The sequence below is a fragment of the Protopterus annectens genome, chromosome 3.part0 (assembly GCF_019279795.1).
Source record: "Protopterus annectens isolate FY-2018-M chromosome 3.part0, PAN1.0, whole genome shotgun sequence".
In the NCBI taxonomy this organism is placed as follows: domain Eukaryota; kingdom Metazoa; phylum Chordata; order Ceratodontiformes; family Protopteridae; genus Protopterus; species Protopterus annectens.
In genome coordinates, this window is record NC_056731.1 from 1,540,747,526 (window position 1) to 1,540,769,273 (window position 21,748).

A 21,748-nucleotide genomic window follows, 5' to 3' on the forward strand; every position below is an offset into this window, starting at 1 on the left:
ACTTCTGGTGCCTTGAATTTTATATATTTCATCAGTACATAGCTTTTTGAAGGCATTAATCGACGGATTCATTAACGGTACAAAAGTACTGGTCGTTTTAAATACTTTCATTATTTACATTAATTTTACAACTAATATTATCTTTATAAAGCAATTTCAGCATTAAGTTTCTCGTGAATAACTTAATGTCTAAGATTACCTCAGTAAAGTCCGAATGTCTAGCGGGTATAAATGATCAACCCTTCTGTAATACAGGTTTATCAAACTAATGGACGTGAACACAAATTCCATACTAGACTGCTGTTTTCTTGATCTTGGGAGTATTCATAGGATCCTCTACTTGCTTCCTTTTGTGCCTGCTGCGACTTTATGAACGGGCTTGTTGTTTCTCTAGCTTCCATTCCTTGACAGGTAAAAGAAAAGACAGTCTATGTTGCACTAAAGGGGTTTGCACCCTTTGACCATATTGATGAATAACTCCACTGTCTAACCTAAGGTTTTTGTTGGTTTCGTTCGCTTTATGCACTTGAGCTGTAACCAGGTGCATCTTCCTTCTAGCTCCTAGCTCCTCTTCATTCTCCACCACATTCAATAATGGCGCTGACATCACAATAGGTGTGGCAGAGTGCTCAAATGTCAAATTCATCTTCTGATTGGGTGTCAAAGATGTTACTATGGGAACAGATTGCTGTAAATCAATGGAAGCTGTCCCAACTGAAAGGGAATGTTGATATCCTTCACAACCAGTCGATGACGTATCAGCAAACCTGGGCCATAAGAAAACATGGCCCTGTGAAAAGTCAGAGCAAACAATTTTTTATGCTTAATACTAAAAAGTTTTCTTTCATAGACATAAAGACTGTCTAATATTTCATTAAGATGTTTATCAAGTATGTTGCTGTCAAAAAAAGAGGCCAGCTCATCTTGCATTTGTTTGACGTGTAAAGAAAGTTGCTCAACCTCCTTATTGGCTTGTTTAATCAAAAGTCTCATATAAGCCATACTACAATTTAAATTAATTTTCTGACATTCAGACAGTATGTCAGCATCAGGATCAGTCTCTGCAGGCATTTTAAGGATGTGCAAGCCCCTAGGGACTATTTCCTCAGGTAGACAAACTTCAAGATGAAATATCTGATAATGGCATTGTTTCAGTTTGAATAAAAGTTTCTCATGGTTATATAACTTACTTCTAAGCTTCATAATGTCAACAGTAGATATTTCACATTCGACGTTGGAAATAGCATAGTCCATTAAGGGATTAGTTTTGTTACCCACAGTATTGAAGTGTCTTTCTAAACCTCTAGGGTTACTATGCTCAATGTCAAAAAGTGCATCGTCATCCCCTTTGGTAAAAAATCTGTACCCATGAACTACCATGTAGGTGGCAGTCTACTTAACACAGAGTGTATGATAAGAGACCTTGAGACTAAGGTGGACAGTAGTCTCTCCTTTGATAATCACATCGCTACAGTAGTCAGGAAATCCTACATGGCAAACCTCATCACAAAAGGATTTTCATCCAGCAAAAAAAGAGGTCACTGTTCCCCTCTACTCAACACTGATTAGACCCATTATAGAGTACAATGCCCCTTTTGGAATGCACCTCACAAGACATCTGCAGCAGCTGGAAAGGCCACAGCAGTACCTCACAAAGAGGATTACTGTCCTCAAACAGATGCCCTACACTTACTGTCTCAAAAAACTCCAGCTTTACTCCGTAATATATCGCCTACTCTGAGGTGTCTCTGCCGAACGTATAAAGCTATGTCAAACTAAGAGCTGTTAGACATGCTGCACCTAAACAAATCCCAATCCCTCTGAGCTACATGCTCTAAGGACCTAAATCTTGTCACCACAATAAACAGGACATACTGGAGGGATAGATTCCTGTCCCAAAGACTTCCCATACTCTGGAACAAGCTACTCATCTATGTCAAGCAAAGTTCCTCAATAGCACTCTTCAAGAAAAATCTTGATGAGTGGATGGGAAATAGGAAATACACCCCAGGGATCACTTCTGTGGCTCTGCTTGACAGGGGCACAGGAAAATAACTTTAAGTGGCGTAAGCCAGGGACCCTTGTTGGCTAGGCGTACTTAGGCCCTTGGGCCAATAGCCTAGTACCTACCTATGAACCTATGCAGTGTTATTTTAGGTGTATATTTAAGTTCCACAATCTTATCATATCCTTCAGCCATCTCACCAGATGGTTTGGTACTAATAAAGCAGATAATTAAGAAAAAAGACACAAATACCAACCTATCCAGGTGAAAGAGTCCAAAAACAGAAAAAGTCCAAAGAATAAATCCACCAACACAAATGGACTCAAAGACAGCCAGGTTCTCCAAGGTAAAACCAATTTATTCAAGAATGCATAAGTGCTTTCACAGACTAAACCGCTTCATCAGATGCCAACACGCTAAAACACTCCCGTTTAAATATAGACCGACTACCTAACATGCGGTCATGTGACTATATTCTTGAGGTAACTTTTAAAAAGACATAGAAACTAAAATGTCTAGGCATAAACTTACATGCACATATATCAAGAATGTATAAAAAGTATATAAAAATGTACAAATTCATATAAATATAAAGATGTTCAAAAGAAAAGAATGAAAAAATATAAGTATAAAGCGTATATATATATATATATATATATATATATATATATATATATATATATATATATATATATATTTTAAATCTATATATATATATATATATACATATATATACAAAAACGTAGAAAACACAAAAAATAGATAAGCATATAACCTAAACACTATCGCTGAATAAGAGGCCTGGATTTCATCCTGGGTCTGAGTGGAACAAAATCATTGATGCCATGACTATGGTCTCCCCTTCACCTTATTATCCACTTAGACTCAAGCTGTTCAGTAGCAGGTTTGCTATCACCACCTCTAATAGTCTCATGCACCCTGCCTAGAACCATAAATGTAAATCTGTACTCTGCACTTGTAGCCAAAACATGCTTCGCTAAAGCAATGGCCTTGTTGCCTTTATTAACATGATTAATGTGCTGTTAAGGTGTGTTTTTCTTCATAGGTTCATAGGTTCATAGGTTCATACTAGGCCATTATTTTGCTGTGCCTCTGTTGAGCAGTGACACTGAAAATCCCTGGGGTATATATATCTTCGATCTCCATCCATTGGTCAAGATTTCTTGCCAACAGGCCAGCGAGGTGCTCTGCCTCACATTATGCAGGATTTTTATTCACAGCATAGGGAGTGATGAATCTACATATTCATCAAATCTGGGTTTGACATGGCCTTGTATGTTAGGCAAGGGGTCACCTCTGTGAGCAAGCGTGGCATGAATAGAGCTGGAGTTCTTCTTTCAGGGCAGCATAGGACAGATGTGAGAGACTTGCTCCTTTTTTGTGAGGACTGTCAATCATTGGTCTGATGAGTGATGAGTATAGGAGACTATGACCTCCTTGATCTAGATGAGAATCCCTTCATGATAAGGTGGGCAATGTAGAAGGGTCTTCTAACTACTTTAGCTACTGTGGTGTCGAATGACAGACTACTATCAACCTACCCTCTCTGTCCCTGATAACTTCTTTCTTGATAACTTCTTCTGTACCTGTTGGTAGCTAGGGGTAACCCTTGGTTTTAAGAATTATGACTATACTCTTTTTTATGACTTTGCATTTTTCCATGCTTTTGGAGGCCCATGGCTCTTTCTCTGATTATCTTCTGTGAGAGATACTGTTCTGAAGGCACCTAGTGTCAGACAGTCTGCTACTATTGTCAGCCATAACCATCTCATAACTTTGTCCAACCATAACTTGTACTGTGTTGCTTAGAGGGGCCCAAGACTGAGCCCTGTGGTACACCTGGTCAGTGACTTGTTGAGTGTGACATGGCACTGATGACAGGCTTTTAGGTCTGACACCCCTGTGGGTTCTGTCACTCAACCAGTTCTGTCATGTTGTGTGTTTACAATTTTAACTGTGATGGGTTTCAATTTTCAATGATTGGGTATTGTATCAAAGGCCTTCACCAGATCGAGGTAGGCTATATGACTGCCTTTCCCTCATCAATGGCTTTGGTGACTGTTTATAAGGCTTGTCAAGCTAATGGGCGGTAATTTCCAGGGAGGTGGAGGCACCGCCCTTTGTGAAGTGGGACCACAGTTGCAGTGCGCTCCTGGAGTGCGTAGTAGAGGGTAAGACTATGATTAAACAGCTGTCCTAGCTGTGGGTTTATTTTTAATTTCTCATTGAGCTCGTGGAGCACACAGCCGGGGACACCATCCATGGATGCTGCTTTTTGCCCTTTTGGGGGAGGGGGAGTTGCACCTGACCTGTCAGCCGGTATGTGTATGTGTATAGGTAGGATCAGAATCTGCATCTTTTATTTGAACTAGTTTCTGTGAGCATATCTGGGAGTTTCCTCCCAGGTTTCTAACATTAAGATAGCCAAGAAATTGTCTTTGTTGGTTTCTGGCTATTTTTTTATTTTTTTTGCTTTGGATGTTTTTTTTTATAGAGAGCTTTTAGTTATTTATTAGTGATCAGGGTGTCTTACCTTTAGGGATTTTGCTCTATCTATCTTGTAGCTTCCCTCCTTTTGTTAGAGTTTGTTTTTGCTGGGGGTCCACCAGTGTGGAGAGTGGGCCCAGCCTAAGAGTCTTTGTTTGTTTCTTTTGATTGCTTGGGATGCAGTCCTGCAGCAGCTGGTAGAAGGCATTTGTAAGTGCCCCCACTTAAATATACCAACTCCATGCAGAAAAGGGAAATTCTCCCAATCTGCACTGAATGGCGCCATTGAAAGTCAATCTTCGAACACTTGAAATTTGTAATGTTTGATCTCGACCATGTAACGTTCGAAATTTTAAGCATTTGAAGAATTGACATAGACCCAAAAAAAAAATCGCTGTTCTGTATGTTCGACATTGTGTGTTTTCACATTATTATATTATGAGATGGAGGGAAAAGATTGAGTCACAGCAGATATGGCTAGAGCTAATCTAATATTCTTACATAAAGAAAGAAAACAAAGGACAGATCCAAACCAATACAGACAAATAGCATTTTTAAACCTAAAAATTACAATCTTTCCCCAAACCTCTAGCAAACAGATTGGATGAAGCTATACCGAAGATAGTATCTAAGATGTAAAAGGGTTTTAAGGAAAAAGAGGGATGGGGTCAGGACCCAATCTAATGCAATTATGGCTGATCATACAAAGCTATGCTATGATGGTTGTAACCCGCATGGTAGCACTCTTATCAATTTTAGAAATATTTCAAGTCAGTAAGTTGGACTTTTTAATGGGCATGCTGGAGGGATGCATAAAGAAATGTTAAGTTTTTATATAGTACACTAAGTGCTTATACAGTTACTAATACTATTAAATCACCATCTTTATATTTAGTGAAATGGACATGACAGGGATATTGATGATTCACTACACTGTTTACATTAGTTGTGGAACTTTTAATACAATGCTTTTAGCAATACCTACCCCAAACAGGCATAAATGTGCCAGATATCGGGGTATTTACTCCATGTGGTTTGTAGATAATGCACTTATATGGATCTCTAAACCATGCAAGATGATTATTGATAATAGAGGTTTAAGTAGCTATGAGCAAATGTCAGGTTTCAAAGTTAATATTCATAAGACAGTTTTTTCCGCCTCCTCAATAAAGCCAAGTTTAAGGAACGGCAAGAGGGACAACATTGACTTTTTAAATTAGTGGATAAAATACAATAAAATATTTGGGCAATAATCTCATTAGAAATATGGGGTCAATTGTTGATCAAAATATTCACTCAATCAGAAAACATATGGAAGAGAAAAGCAAGTGATGGAGAACAGATGAGACTGTGCTTACAGCGCATGTATTTCTTTTAGCAAGACATTTGCCACAAATTGCAGGCACCAAAGATCCATCCAAAATACACTTTCTATAGGAGATCAAATCATCAAGCATAGGTAGAAAGAAAGTGTTTGTACATAAAAAAGGAGATCTTTACGTACCTGCTTTTTGGCAGCAGCAATAGGGTGGCAGCATTGGAGAACCAGAGGCAAATTAAAACATGATATGGCACTCTACAGAAAGTTGTTTTATATGTTATACAAGAAACAGCCTCCATACAACAGAAGACACCAAAATATGGGGTCTCAAGGAAATTGAAACTTGGTTTGAGAAACAATGGATTCAAAGTTCCCTGTGTATTAGGATCTGGAAAATAGAGATGGCCCTGTAAGGATCAAGATAATGTAAAGTAGAGAGTAAGATGATCTATTGGAAAAACAGGCAAACGAAGGAATCTATTACACAAAAGATGTTACTCAGGAGGAGACTAGACCATTCTTATCCAGCCAGTACCTGCCATGAGAAGTGGTAGTTAGGGTACCCTAGTGGCAATGCCTCCAGTTATGAGCTGCCTCTCAAAATATGTGGGCAATGAAAAGAAGGACAATGCTGATCAAGATGCTAGAGAGTACAACAATTTATTGATTAAAATCCATCAGTAAAGAAGTTGTTTTCACATATTATTGGCAAAAGGTAAACAAGGCATATGAAATGTAGACGGGCTGCAGAACTGAACAGGAGATTTGGCAGAAAATGTTATGTAGGACTACTGAAAACAATGTTACTGTCATCAGTGCATTTACATTATTTACAATGCTATACAGATAGCATCTAACCCAGCTTTAATTGATAGAAAAGGGGATGGTCATAATATATGAATGTTGGAGATGTGGGGAAACAACAGCAGGATATTTGTATATGATATGGCACTGAGCCTTGGAGGAAGGTAACTGAGGTAATTAGAATAACAACATATGTGAATTTGCTGGATACTGGGAGCATTTGATTCTGGTTGTCTGGTACTCAGATGGACATAGGAAAAGTGGTTCAGACTGGATTTTGCATATTACAACTGCCCTATTATCATATTACAACTGCCCTATTATCAGTCATCATTAAACAATGAAAATCTTCACTTTAGGATTGGAAGAAAGATTTGTTGGTACATTTCAATAAAATGAATATGTCTTATTTTAAGAAAACAAACCAGAGACAAATTGAAGAATAAAGTTGTATCTTTGTAAAATGTTTATAGATGTGTTAATAAACACTAATTTATTTACAGGAGATTAGTGGGCATTGTTTTAGTACCATTTGTATTATGTTTTAAAAGGTTCTAGTTGCCAATTGTTTTACTGGACTGAATTTTGCAGTGCTATTTTTACAGCCTCAATTTGACCTTAGTGACTTTTATCAGCTTTTCATTTCTAATATTTCACTAAGATTTTTCCATTGTTGGGACTGGATGCATTTGGATGTTATTGTTACTTTATTTTAATAAAGTTTTATAAAAAGAGAGTTTGTTGTCCAAGAATGTGCCCAAGTCTCTAATAGTGGTAGCAATACCGAGAAGTGTAATTTACGTGGTAAGGTGCAGGAGTGATTTTCCTTCCCAAAGAGCACAATCCTGCATCTTTTTGCACTGAACTTGAGTCCATGGACTTGACATCAGATGCTGATACTGTCTGGCTCTTCTGGCAGAACATGGATTTCATTTAATGATACTGCTGAGTTTGCAGTCATCAGCAAACTTTACCAGACCCAGACGCCTGAGGTTATCAAGAATACTGAGTAAGTATATATCAAAGACTAGAAGACCCAGTACAGAGCCTAAAGGTACATGACAGGTGACTTAGCATACCAGACCCATCACTATCTGGGTTCTGTCTATGAACCATTCAGTGAGTTACACAGGCATTAATATTTAATATATCTAGAATAGTACAAATGGCATTAAGTTGGTCCAGATAAACAGAGTGCACATGCAAGGATTTTTCACTCAAAATGTTTAGGTCACCTCCTCATTGGAGCTCACTAGGTTTAGTAAACAAAATCTACCTTTCTCACAGCCAAACTGACTCAGGCTGAAGGTTTGTAGGCTGCCAATGTCTTGGCTTATGACATCCATTATAATCCACTTCATGATTTTACAAATAATACTTTCAAGGCTAATTTGTGTATAGTTCCCAGTTTCAGTGATAATGTCAACCTTGTGGACTAATACCATCATGGCTGTTCTCCAACTATCTGTTGCACATCCAGTGAAGAGCCTGAAAATGAACAAGTTTGCAATGAAGTAATTGAGACTGTGTTTAGTGCCAAGACACATCCTGGCACATAGCTGGACCCATACATTATGCATTTTTCATATATATATATATATATATATATATATATATAAATACAGTGGGAGAGAGAGAGAGAAACAGCAAGTGAGTGAGTGAGCATGTAGGACCTGATCAGGGATAATAATAGAGTTCAAAGACTGAGTAGTAACGAAGGGTAACATGGAGGAGAGAATGGTTAAGAAGTTGTAACTAAACTGATCTGCAAGTGTATGTGTAACAGCCTCTGAATCAGAATACATGGTGACATTGAGATTAGTTCTTTCTAAATCTAGTATTACTCCTATGCCGTTTAAGGAGAGAATTATATTGTTATTCACATCATACCTCTCAACTGTCCAAATTTTCACAGACTGTCCAGATTTTTCTCTCATATTTTTGGTCTATTCCTCATAAAATTTATTGTTTTCTGGCAAATCACTGGGATGATCTGAGGACTGAAGTTATTAAAGAATGACATAGGCTTGAGTTCCAGACTTCATATCCTTCAGAAAATGCATGTTAACACAATCCCTGTTACTCTAGCAACTTTCCAAATTTATAAGAGCAATATTCAAAATCTGTCCTATTTTTGGGCCTTTGCCCCCGCCCCCCCCCATTTTTTCAGGCTTTTCCCAGATAGATATCTTGCAGTAAGAGGTTGAGCAGTATGATTCACATATGTATGTGTTGTAGGGTCAGGAAGCCTCCACATCAGGCATTTTCTTGTTTAGTCATAACTGTATCACAGTCTGCTACTCTAAAGCCTTCCAACAGTGCAAGGTAATCAATTTCATATCCAAGTGCCCCCCCCCCTTCTATAAGTCCATTGACCTTTCTTCCACACAGCTAATTTACCACATTTTATCACTTCCTGTGTTTTTTATTACATCTTTTCCATTATTTTTACAGCTTACCCTTAAATCACAGAGTCCCCTGGAATTATAATTTTCATGTTAATGACCATAAAGTCTAATATTTGATAAAACAGATTCTCTCTTTCCTTGCTAGTTAAAATATGCATATAGTGCAACATTTCCATAAAAGTGTATATACATGTTTTCTCTACCTCACATACACAACAGTTAACCTTCCTATCCTTTCCAATATTACATCTAAGATTTTCAGTTTTTTGTAGTGGGAGTAGGGAACAGGTGGAGGAGACCCCGGAGAGATGGAGATATGCTCTAGAGAGAAGAGGAATGAAGGTCAGCAGGACTAAGACAGAATATATGTGTGTGAATGAGAGGGAGGATAGAGGAAATGGGAGGATGCAAGGAGTAGAGGTGGAGAAGGTGGATGAGTTTAAATACTTGGGGTCAATAGTTCAGAGTAACTGTGAGTGTGGCAGAGAAGTGAAGAAGAGAGTACAGGCAGGATGGAGTGGGTGGAGAAAAGTGTCAGGACTGATTTGTGACAGACAAGTACCTGTAAGAGTGAAAGGGAAGGTCTACAAGAGGGTAGTGAGACCAGCTATGTTATATGGGTTGGAGACAGTGGCATTGATAAAAAGGCAGGAGTTTGAGCTGGATGTGGCAGAATTAAAGATGTTAAGATTTGCACTGGGTGTGATGAGGGTGGACAGGATTAGGAATAAGTATATTAGAGGCTCAGCCCAGGTTGGAAGGTTTGGAGACAAAGCCAGAGAGGCACGATTACGTTGGTTTGGACATGTGCTGAGGAAGGATGCTGAGTATATTGGGAAAAAGATGCTAAGGATGAAGCTACCATGTAAGGAAGGCCTAAGAGAAGGTTTATGGATGTGGTGAGAGAGGACATGCAGGTGGTTGGTGTGACAGAGCAAAATGCAGAGGACAGGAAGAAATGCAAACAGGTGATCTGCTGTGGCAACCCCTAACGGGAACAGCTGAAAGAAGATGATGACACAACACAGTCATTTCAGAACTACTTTCCTTACTATATTTCCATACCATATATTTTCTGTTTGGAGTCTTTCTTCACTTGTCAGGGATCTTACAACCCCTAACAGAATAACATCTGCATCACATTTAATATTCCATTTCACTAACCTTGTCCTTTTTACAGTGTTAATAATAGTGTTCACGTTTATTGAAAGGACTCAGATTGCTGATTTTCCTTCATTTTAAGTCAAGGGAAATATTTTAACATTTTTGTTTTCTTATTTGTTCACTTTCTCCAAATTAACATTTTCCTGGGTTTATGTAGAAATATTTTTTATCCTCAGAATGACATTTTTCATTAGCTAGAACTTCAAAAATATGTTAGTGCCCATCTCTTTTCATGATGTCTCTTCTTGCATGCACTCTCTCTCATCATTTTCATCTCCATATTTTTTCTTCTACAGTTTCTTCTTCATGTAGTTCGTCATTTCTGCCAGCCTCTTGTTGTCCTTCCTCATGTATGTTTTTTCCCTTTCCCCTTCTTTTCCATTAGTTACTGTTTGCTCTTAAAAATCCATCCAAAACTGTCCCTTTTTTACACAACCTGCATTCAAGCACACACCTTGATGTGTGTCCTTTCTCTCAGCACTGGTTACATTGTACCTTGTCACAATCAATAATTAAATGAGAAAAGACCCTGCAAAAGAAACCTAATTTAAGTCAGCCAACATATCTTAATGTTCATGACCAGCCACAAAAATAACACCTGACAAGTGTTGTACCATGTTTTTATTACAGTTCAAAACAGCTTCCATCCTCCACCCTCCATTCCATAAGTTCCTCTCATCATTAACTTTTACTGTGTTATCAGTAGTTTCACACAAATGCTGCATGCATTCTTTTAACGTTCTCTTTTTCCAGTTTCTATGTTCAAACTGCAAAGTAACATTTTTAAAATTTACATTATTACCAGAAACAAAATAATTGTTCCACAGATGTATGTCCTTTTCTTATACAGTTTCAGAAATTTCATCAATCCCCGTTTCAGATGATAAGTCACAACAAATCTCTGTCCCGCTATGTATAAAAGACTGAATTTCATGAACTTTAAAACCCAGAACAGTTAAATTGATCCATACATAGCACCTGTCTATTGCAGCATAATTTGTTGTTCTTATTCTCACACTTAGTCACCTCTTCTTTAAAAAAAATACTTACAGTTTGTTGCTGCTGTCTTTTTTTGCCTGCTGTCACTGCTGCACAAGTTTTTATCTACTGCATTCTCTGACACCCTATCACCTGGACAGTTCTCCTTATTACACTTCTGAAAAAGTTACCTGCCATCTCACCCCATGAAACACTTACGTCACTTGGTTCATCCTGCTCAATAATTTATTAACATATCATCTGCAAGCCCTCCTGATACCAGCTCTATTATCTGCACCACTCCAACAGTCTTGCTAACTTCCTTCTCCATTGAGACAACTAAACACTGCTCATTTGTATCATCTCCCACACAGATTATTTGCTTGCATTCTGATGCTCCATATTAAACAAAATTTTCTACAGATTCTCATTTTTCACCTCCAAACTCTGCAAAGTATTTCTCTCCTCCTCCATGCTGTTGCTTCCCTTTGCCCTCTTCCTTGTGGGTGTAGGAGCCTTCTGGCACCATCTATCAACTCCAAAGAGTAAGGGGAGTTCCTGATAACCCTTTCCAAATTTTCTCTAGTAGTATAAATACCACCTTGGTTCTGTCTTGAAAGGAGGCCACTAGCCTAGTGGGGCTAAACCTATTAACAAAAACATGAATTAAGAAAAATCTCCGTTGAATGATACCAATTTCAGAGCCAGTTGTGAAAGTCAATTTTTTTTTTGTTTTGTTTGTATCATAGCATCATCCATGGTGATGGTAAGATAGTGCTCAATACATGCATTTTAAGTGTTAGTGACATACACAGAAAGCATGGTCATGTCCCTTTTCCCCACAGTGGAGAGTCTAAGATCATTCACCCCTACATCAGTAATGACCAGATCATATGCATACATGGGGTGAAGGGATCTTAAGGCCCTAGTGACATCACAAATCTTAGCACCTGAAAGATTGTTTCACCTTAATTCTTGCTCCTGCTGGAATAGCTGTATGTTTGATAGATGAGTCACCTATTATGAGAAAATTCTCATGGATGCCTGCATGTTATGATAGCTTTAATGGCTTAGGCATATAGTTCAGGTGACCATTGATTATGAAGAACATAGTGGATACAGTTGCATGAGTGAGTGTGTGTGTGTGTGTGTGTTATTAATGTTAGTTGATGAGGTCTGGGTCTGATACTCTATTACCCAGGAAGCATGGGAGGGGATCTCTTCAGTACCTCAGCAGAACTGACCTTAGTGTTATTGCTGGGGTGCAGTAGTGTGGAAGAAGGTTGTTTACTAACCATTGTGGTACATGGAGAAGGTTATTTCAAATTTGAATGTGTTTATTCCTCTCCCAAGAGAAGCAGTAAGCGGCTGTCACTGAACATGTGGCAGTTGCTGCACTGCCTCAGGGTGCCTACTGGTACCAAATTTGGAACAGATTGTGTACGTGCAGTGTAGTGTTAGGTAATTTATCATGATATACCTCTAAGAATTTGACAGGTAATATGACAGCTATATAAATACAGGATTATCTACAGCAAGAGTAATACTGGGAATGAATGGAGCAAAAAAATGTATACAGCTAGAATATAGCAGAATGACACAACAAGCATGAAAGCCATAATTTAAGCCGGCTTGACAACAGTATACAGATGCTATGCAGCATGTCAGTACAATATGCAAAAACATCTCACAGTGCTGGCACAGGTATCACTATTAAGACAGGCTATTAAGACAGGCTTACAAGGTGGTTAGATAACAGTATATCATATACTAGTAACAGAGTAGGCTTGTAAGCAGAATACACAATACTCTGCAACACAGTACAGTGCAATCCAGTATTATACAACAGTGATGAGCACAATGCAGGATACAGCACAACATAGAAAGTTATTATTCAGTACTGTATAAGTGTACAACAGAATGCAAGATACAGTGTAACAGACAGTACCACATGGTACAATAAGTATAAAACATCACAATAATGAAGGCACAGGTACCATAGTTTAGGCAGGCTTACAGAGGAGATTACAAGGTACTGTGCAGCATAGTACAGAATTACATAGCACAGAAAAGTGTAAGCAAGCAATAATGCCCGATAGGGTGTGTGTGTTGATGTTTAACTAACACCCGCCCAGGAGTGTTATGAGGCCAGACATGTGAGAAGGTCTTAATTATGTGACTTAAAGCATGTGTTTAAGCTGTAGTTGGACCATGGTGGTCAATATACTGTAGTAAAATAACAGAAATGTTAAGCATTGATAGTTTCAAAGGAGTTGTGCCTGCTACATTAAGAAAATCGGTGCTCCAAATACAATAAGCATAATGAAAATGTCATTTAAGTGACAGATTATCATGCAATGAAATCTGGTTTAAAAATGAAAAAAAAAATGTGACCTATAGTAAAACATGTATGAAATTCTGATGACTAATATAAAGAATAAACTGTATACATGCTCTGATTTAATTGTGGAAGAGTCACACAGCAGAATTCTGTTCTAGCAAAAACAGCACTTGTGAAAACTGTAACTAGGGAAAAATGATACTGCCAGTACTGCTTACTGAATGTAACAAATTGTCACAATACTTACATCATCATTCTACTACTGTGGTAATGCAAATTTAAGTATAAAATATTATATTGGTGCAGGGAGTTGTAAAGGCTACCAGATTTAGGTATAAAAGGTGACACTTATAAAGGAACAGTTTGTTTGTGAAAAGAGGACCATTACTAAGAAAGCAATTTAGCCCAGATTTATAATATCTCATTACTCAAGTAAGAAAAAACTATGTTTGGAAATGTAGTCCATCTTGATGGTGCAGACTCCAGGGGCTTTTCTCTCTTAAAAGTTTGTGCAGACAACGGGAAAAATGTAACAATTTTGAAAGACCACATTATCAAGGTGGGAATGGAGTTTTGAACAAGCATGTGAAAAAAATAAGTTGTTATGTACTCACCATAACGTTCTATGTTTGTTGTCCATCTCGCCTATATTTTTACTGGTTGGGTTTGGAGTGACTCGGCTCCGACTCGGCTGAATACGAAAGCTCAAGAGTTTCCACTGGCTTGAGGCTACCCCTATCCCATGATGCACTGGTCCAAATCCCCAGATCTTGTTTGCAAGAGAAAGACAATCACAGAACTTTGTAGATATATATAGAAAAAACATATACACACACACACACACACATACACATATATATATATATATATATATATATATATATATATATATATATATATATTTATATTACTAGCTGTACCCAGCCACGCGTTGCTGTGGCTCAGTCTGGTTAAATGGAAAAGAAAGAAAAGAGAAAGCACACGTTTCTACTATATTTAATTTCACAATGCATGTGGGTATACAATATTTTTTGTTGTTCCATTGTATGTGCAGATATAGAGATTGTCTGGTTAGCCGACTCTAGAACACGCAACATATAATTGCCCATGTGAGAAGCAATCCGTGTGTAGATCTAAACTGCACAATTCTAAAGACTGGCCCTGAGCTTTGTTGATGGTGATTGCAAACGCCAATCGAATTGGGAATTGCAATCACTTAAATTGAAATGGCATATCCGTTGGAATCATAGGAATGCGAGGAATGAGGACATCTTCACCTTTGAAAGGTCCTGTCAAGATTGTTTCTTCTATGATGTTCATAGGTTCATACTAGGCTATCTGCACTAGGGCATTTTTAAGTATAGCCAGAGTGTGTTTGGCTTTCGCCACCCATTTTAAATTAATTTTGCTATGCCCTTTTTCGAGGTTAGTATACTGTGCCTCTGTCTAACAGTGACACAGAAGTGATACCCGGGGTAAACCTACAATCTCCCATCCACTCATCAAGATTCCTCTTGAAGAGAGTCAATGAGGGACTCTGCCTAACCTGGACTGGAATTTTATTCCAGAGTGAAGGGAGCCTCTGGGTTATGAATCTGTCCCTCCAGCATGTCCTATTTATTTCAGTGCTGAGGTTCAAGTCTCTTGAGCGCGTAGCTCGATGGGATTTGGATTTTCTGAGGTGCAGCATGTCCATTAATTCCGGGTTGGACATGGCTTTATACGTCAGGCACAGATCGCCTCTGAGCAGAGCTGGAGTTTCGTTAACCGGGCAGCATATGGCATCTGTTTGAGCTCTTTGATCCTCTTGGTGAGGTACTTTTGGGGTCTTTCCATTTGCTAAAAGTGTCTGGTAAGGTACATCCCAAAAGGGGCATTGTACTCAATTATGGGCTTGATGAGGGATGAGTAAAGAGGCACGATGACCTCCCCTGATCTAGATGTGAATCCCTTCATGATTAGGTGGGCTATATAAAATGTTTTTCTAACCACTTTGGCCACGTGGTTGTCAAATGAGAGATTGCTATCAACTTAGGTCCCCAGGTCCCTAATTACTTCTTCTGTACTTAATGGATTACCACCTATGTGGTAATTTGTGGGCACTTTGTTTTTGCCAAAGGGGATGACTATACACTTTTTGGCGTTTAGCTTGAGGCCATGGCTCTGGCACCAGTTGTCTGTTTCTATGAGGCCCTTTTGGAGGATGCTTGTGTCAGCTGGAGAGTCAATTATGGCGTCAAGTTTGCAGTCATCTGTGAACTTGGACAGCCACAGTCCTTCCGTGTTGGCCTGTACCTCCGAGAAATATATACCGAACAAGAGAGGTCCCAGGACTGAGCCTTGTGGGACACCACTTGTAACTGGTTTGGAGTCTGACATGGCTCCAGCAATTCTAACCATGTGGGTTCTGTCCTTGAGCCAGTTTGCAACCCATCTAGTGACATAGGGGTTTATATTTAAGCTGGTGAGCTTATCTATAATGCCCAAGTGGGGTATTGTATCGAAGGCTTTTGCGAGGTCCAGGTAGGCTGTGTGGACCACCTTCCCCTTGTCAATGGCCTTGGTGACTGTTTCAAAGAAATCGACCAGGTTTAAGAGGCAGGATCTGCCCTTAACAAAGCCAAACTGGGTAGGAGCCAGTGTCTGTAGGTCCCCAATATCTTTATTTATGAGGTCCATGATGATCCTTTACATAGCTTTGCAGAAAGGCTAGTCAGGCTTATGGGGCGATAGTTTCCAGGATCCGTTGAGGCATCACCTTTGTGGAGAGGGACCACTGTTGCTGTACGCCACTCTTTGGGTACATATCCTGTAGTAAGGCTGAGATTGAACAGTAGTTTTATGTTTGGGTTTAGTTCTTGGAGTTCATGTAGGACGCAGCCCGGGACACCGTCTGGTCCCATTGATGCTGTGTTTTTTGCTTTGGAGAGGGCGGCTCTTACCTGAGCATCTGAGATGTCAGGGGGGCAGCACTCTGCTGGGATAGATATTTGCCCTTTTGGTGGGGGGGGGGGGAGAAGTTTGTGCTGAACCTTTTTGTCATTTTGGAGTAATTCTGAGTATATCTGGGAATTCCCACCCAGGTTCCTAACATAACTAAAGAAAGCCTTGTGATTATCCTTAGTGTCCTGTCCAATTTTTCTCTCGAAGCTGGCCTTCGATTTTATGAGTGCCCGTAGCTTTTTGCTAATACTGATCAGAGATGCCTTCCCTTTTTGGGATTTTGCTCTATCATGTAGTAGCTTCCTCCTTCTATGGTATAGTTTGTTTATGGCTGGGGTCCACCAGACAGGACGTCTGCCTTTGGAGGATTGGGTCTTGGTTTTATTTGGGATTGCATGATCCATGCATTCCTGACGGTGTTCATAGAATGCGTTTATAAAGGATTCTGCGGTCTGGGCCATATTTTCCACAGGCTCGGGGGCTTTGAAGGATTCCACCTCGGTTTTGAGGAGTGTGAAATTTGCTTTAGAGAAGTTTTTCACTGTGGTTTTCTGGGCAGGGGTGGGGTCGGGATGTGAATATCCAGTGAGATTAGTTTATGGTCTGATCTTACCAGTGAGGGATACACTTCTGGTCTGGAGCATAGAGTCCCCATGTTGGTGATGATCAGGTCCAGTATGTTTTTCCTCTTGTGGGAGTGGTAACAAGTTGTTCCATAGCATTTGAGTTTATAAATTCTAGGAACCTTTGGGCTAGGGTGTTGGAGCTAGAGTAATGCTCCCAGTCTATGTTTGGGTAGTTGAAGTCGCCCAATATATTGGTGTTTGGAGAGACCTTCATATTTTCCAGTGTTCTCAGGAAGGCTGAGTGGGGTTCCTGGGTTTGGGAGGGTGGTCTGTAGCAGGCTATAAACTGGAAGGCAGTTTTACCCTCTGTTAGTTGCATATGGATAGTCTCTGATGCTTCGTGCTGTGCCACCATCCTGGAGGTGTGGGTATCTTTGATGAATATTGATACTCCCCCCTCCTTTTGTGGTTCAGTCCAAGTTTTGGGGCCGAAAAGCATGGTATGAGGTATAACCTGGTAGTGCTGGGGTGCTCTTGGGAGCCTTGAACCAGGTTTCTGTTACTGCACAGATATCAATGTTCTCCATGCTAAGGAGAGTTTTGAGTGCGTGCATCTTGAGGTTTAGACTTCTGGTGTTGAGTAGCATTACTCTTAGTTTCTTAGAAACTCATTATTTTTTTTACTGCAAGCAGCATGCCGTTGCAAAGCTTTGGCTGGTTGATATTTCGCAACATGATAATTGGCACGCCGATTTTCAGTTGCAGTACGTGCGGTGGCATCCCTGGAAGATCAAGTGAATTCAAAAATTCTGTTTGATAATTAACTGCTTCATCTGCTTCCACAACAGTGTCGACGGACTTGTATGTGACTGCCTCACTTTGAATGTTAGACTGAATAATATTGTTAAGTTCGTAGACGTCTTTGCTCTTGGCCACAAGAATAGCTCGTTCAGTCAGCCAATCGTGATTCTTATAATTGGTTTGAATATTGAGAAATACTTTTTCAACCAATTCTTCTTTTGACGTCACTAAATTGCAGAAGTTATGAGGCAATGAAATTCGTCCTGAGGTCAGATCAACCGGCACCTTTCCGTTCCCAGTTTCCAGCAATTGATGTGAGAATATCTCAGCTGATCGATCGTTTTGCAGCTGGACACATATATTTGTAGTTAATTTTAACGTCTTTACATGTCACCACAAAGTAGAGTATTTCAGGCAAGCATTTATTTCGTCCGCTGGTGTCGATCAAGGAAGTACAGGTAATGTTTGCCTGAAATCTCCTGCAAGCAATATTAATGCATTCCCAAATGGTCTGATGTTTCCACGCAAATCTTGCAATGATCGATCAAGAGCCTCGAGCGATTTTTTGTGCGCCATTGTGCATTCAACCCAAACAATAAGTTTGCATTTCTGCAATATTTTTCCCATGCCGGATGCTTTGGAAATGTTGCACATGGGAGTTTCAATGAATTGCATGTTCAATGGCAATTTCAAAGCGGAATGAGCAGTTCTTCCACCTGGTAGCAATGTCGCAGCTATTCCGGACGCAAGAGCTAAGGCTATGCCATTTTGGGATCCAATTGCTGCCAGAATCAATGTAATTAGGAACATTTTACCAGTTCCTCCTGGCGCATCTAAGAAGAAGATTTCTCCATCCCCATTATTGACAGTTTGCATTATTTGATCGTAAATGCCTTTTTGCTCAAGCGGTCGCTTAGGAATATTTGATTGCACATATACGACAAAAGATCACCAGTGTTGTAATTTTGTTCACAACGCAATTCTACATCGAACGAAGCAGCAGCAGATTGATTCGGTGATCGCATTCCAAATTGATTGAGAACTTTTCTCGCGATTTCTAAGCACAAATCTTCAATCATTATCAACGCTTCATTGAAGATTTCTGCTGTGAAATCCATGTTCATATTTGAATTTTCCTTGCGTATTCGACAGAAAATATCTTCAGCCATGTGCGATTTATATTTCTCCCATAACTCTGTTGGAGATGAAGGAGAGCAGACAGTCAAAATGATTGCAAACAATGCACGAATTTGATTTGGATGTGACGTTTTGCACGCGTCATTAATGCATACATCCCAGTGTCGGTCTTTCTCCAATAAATTCAGAGCTTGACATGCACTGCGGAAAGTGGCATGTGTAACGCCATTGACAATTCTCAATTGCTGGAAAGACGTTGGACCGGGCACATTTACCAACAGCATGCGAAGAAAGAAGCATTCATCAGGATTGGGATGCACGGTGTACAGTCTTTCCTATTGTAGTTTCTTTGAATATGCCAGGTTGTCCGTCGACTCGCTCTCCTCGTTTGCGTTGTTCAAATGATTTTCTACTCGCATTCCATGTGTAATACGTAGGCACTTCCGAATACAGCAGTGTTTTCGCAAACGCGTCAATTTGACATAACGTGAAGAAAGCAGTTAACGTTGTAGCCGGTGGATTCAGGGCTATTTGTTGCACATTTGCAGCTGTGAAATAAACGCGTTGTCCATTTTCTAGATGTACTGCTAAGTGAACACGTACTGGACTTGTTCATGTATGGGGAAATGAAAGAATTCGCCATACAGCTTCATTGCTGCTTATGTATCTTCCAGCCTGATACTGTGCGATTTCATCGATATGTATGACCGCATTCCTATCACTTCTTTCTGGTTGTACACCAAAAACTGCCATGTCGCTGCCTTTATTCCCGTACTTACAAATGTATTTGATCGATTTAATGGAGTTACAGTATTCCACGTTTATTTGTGCTTTGTATGTTTTTGATAGCAAAGGCGAATATGGAACAACCCACCGGTTATCTACTTCGATGTCACCGTTTCACATTTGTATGGTTGCTAATTTACCGCCATCTTTTGCTGATCTTCTTCTGTATAAAGGATATCCATCGTTTCCTGTAACTGTGTTGGATACTAATGCTCAAGGATATCACTTACAGCATTTTCCGTCTATCATGCATGGTGAATTTGGATTCAGTGTACCGCAAGGTCCATGTATCATATTTTTCGTCACAACTTCATGCAAATCCTTATCGACGTCGGCATCGGGTATTTCAGCTCATATTACATCGTCGATTTTGTTTGAAGTGATTTTGTTATAGAGCCAGCTTAGTATATGTGCGTGTGGCAATCCTCTCTTTTGCCATTCCACTGAGTACATCCAGCAGCGCACAGAGCCAAACACTTCATGTTTTACCATGAAATCCATCAGCGATTTCAGCTTCTGTCTGAAAACACGTGCTGTGATGTCATGCCTATCCACCGGCAATTGCCCAGGAAGTAAGAGCTGTTGTATATCGTCCCAAGCTGGATTGCATGTGAATGTAATGAATAGTTCTGGACGCCCATAGTGACGAATATATGCAATTGCATCTTGAGCGTACTCATGCATATGACGTGGACTGCCTGTATATGAAGATGGCAAAATCGTTAGTCTTCCAACGTTAGTTTTATTACTGTCATTTACAACTGCATCTTGCAAATGAACGTATTCTTCAGAGCGAAGCTTGGTCTGATTCAAAGGGATGAATATCAAACGTTTCAATTTTTGCATACATATCTACGATGCATTGGTGAAACAACTGACGGCATTTCAAAATGTGATTGTCTTCATTCTCTCGAATCATTAATCGGTATGAATAATAGTTTATTGCTCTGCATTTCATATTTGTTTCTTCACCACTGACTGGATTTATCATCTTAACGTTGAAGTGATATCCATCGGCACCATCCCAAAAAATGATTGGATACTGCAGGGCATCGTAGCATTGATGAGTTTCTGCAACTGTTGTCAATTGATCGTTTCTCCGATGAAGAACAATATCTCTAGGTTGGAATTGATCTCTGACTATAACAATTTCCACTTCGTCTATAGTTGGAGCATTGAATTTTTGCACATGTTCTCCAGCAGGCGTTTTTGTCAGCATGAATAACAATCTTGTGTGTATCAGATGGCATCATATCAATTGCCGTTTTGAACAAACGCACTAAATTGTTTTTTTCATGAAGAAGCTCTTGCAGTTGGGAAACGATGGACCTTTGTATGCCGGTAGAAATTCCGCAGCATGCATTCAATTCATCATTGCCATCACCGATGAAATACATTTGTGGGAATTTAGGTTGACCATCTGGGAATGGAAGCAGGGAGCCGGCTTTATGATAAATTTCAATTTCACTTGAAAGTTGGCATGAATTGAGCTGTTACGATTTCTGCGCTGAACGACGTCATTTGGAAGCATGAGTTGTATTTCCTGATGTTAGATAGGAAATGCTTTGATTCGGCGGTATATCCGGCAAGCAAAGTTTTTAATGGCTCTGGCGGTTCTCCAAGTTGAGGCAGTTTAATTTTTCCGGCTGCGCAACACATTCCTTTAGTTTCTCCATTAAATTTCAGAGCCTTGCAATAAGGACACACTTCAGTCATAGTGCCGATGAAAACATGCCGGTTCAAACTATAATCATCAGCTGGGTTGTACCGGAATGCAAGGCGATTGTAATTGCATGATTGCTGAGCACGGAGTCGTGTTTGACGCTGATCTGCTGTTTCTTGCTGACATCTTTCAGCCACTCTCAGCCTGTAGCATTCATTCTGTTGAGAACGAAGCAGATCTGAAGCTGCAGAACACGAATGCCGTGCTCACAACCGTGCATCCTCAAGTCTGGCTGCACGTCACTCTGCTGCTTCCTCAGCATG

General features: G+C 39.7%; 1 pseudogene; it reads right to left on the minus strand.

Moving 5' to 3' along the window:
- Positions 1-19,588: 19,588 nt before the first annotated feature.
- LOC122797106 lies at positions 19,589-20,608 on the minus strand (annotated as a pseudogene).
- Between the last annotated feature and the right edge of the window lie 1,140 nt (positions 20,609-21,748).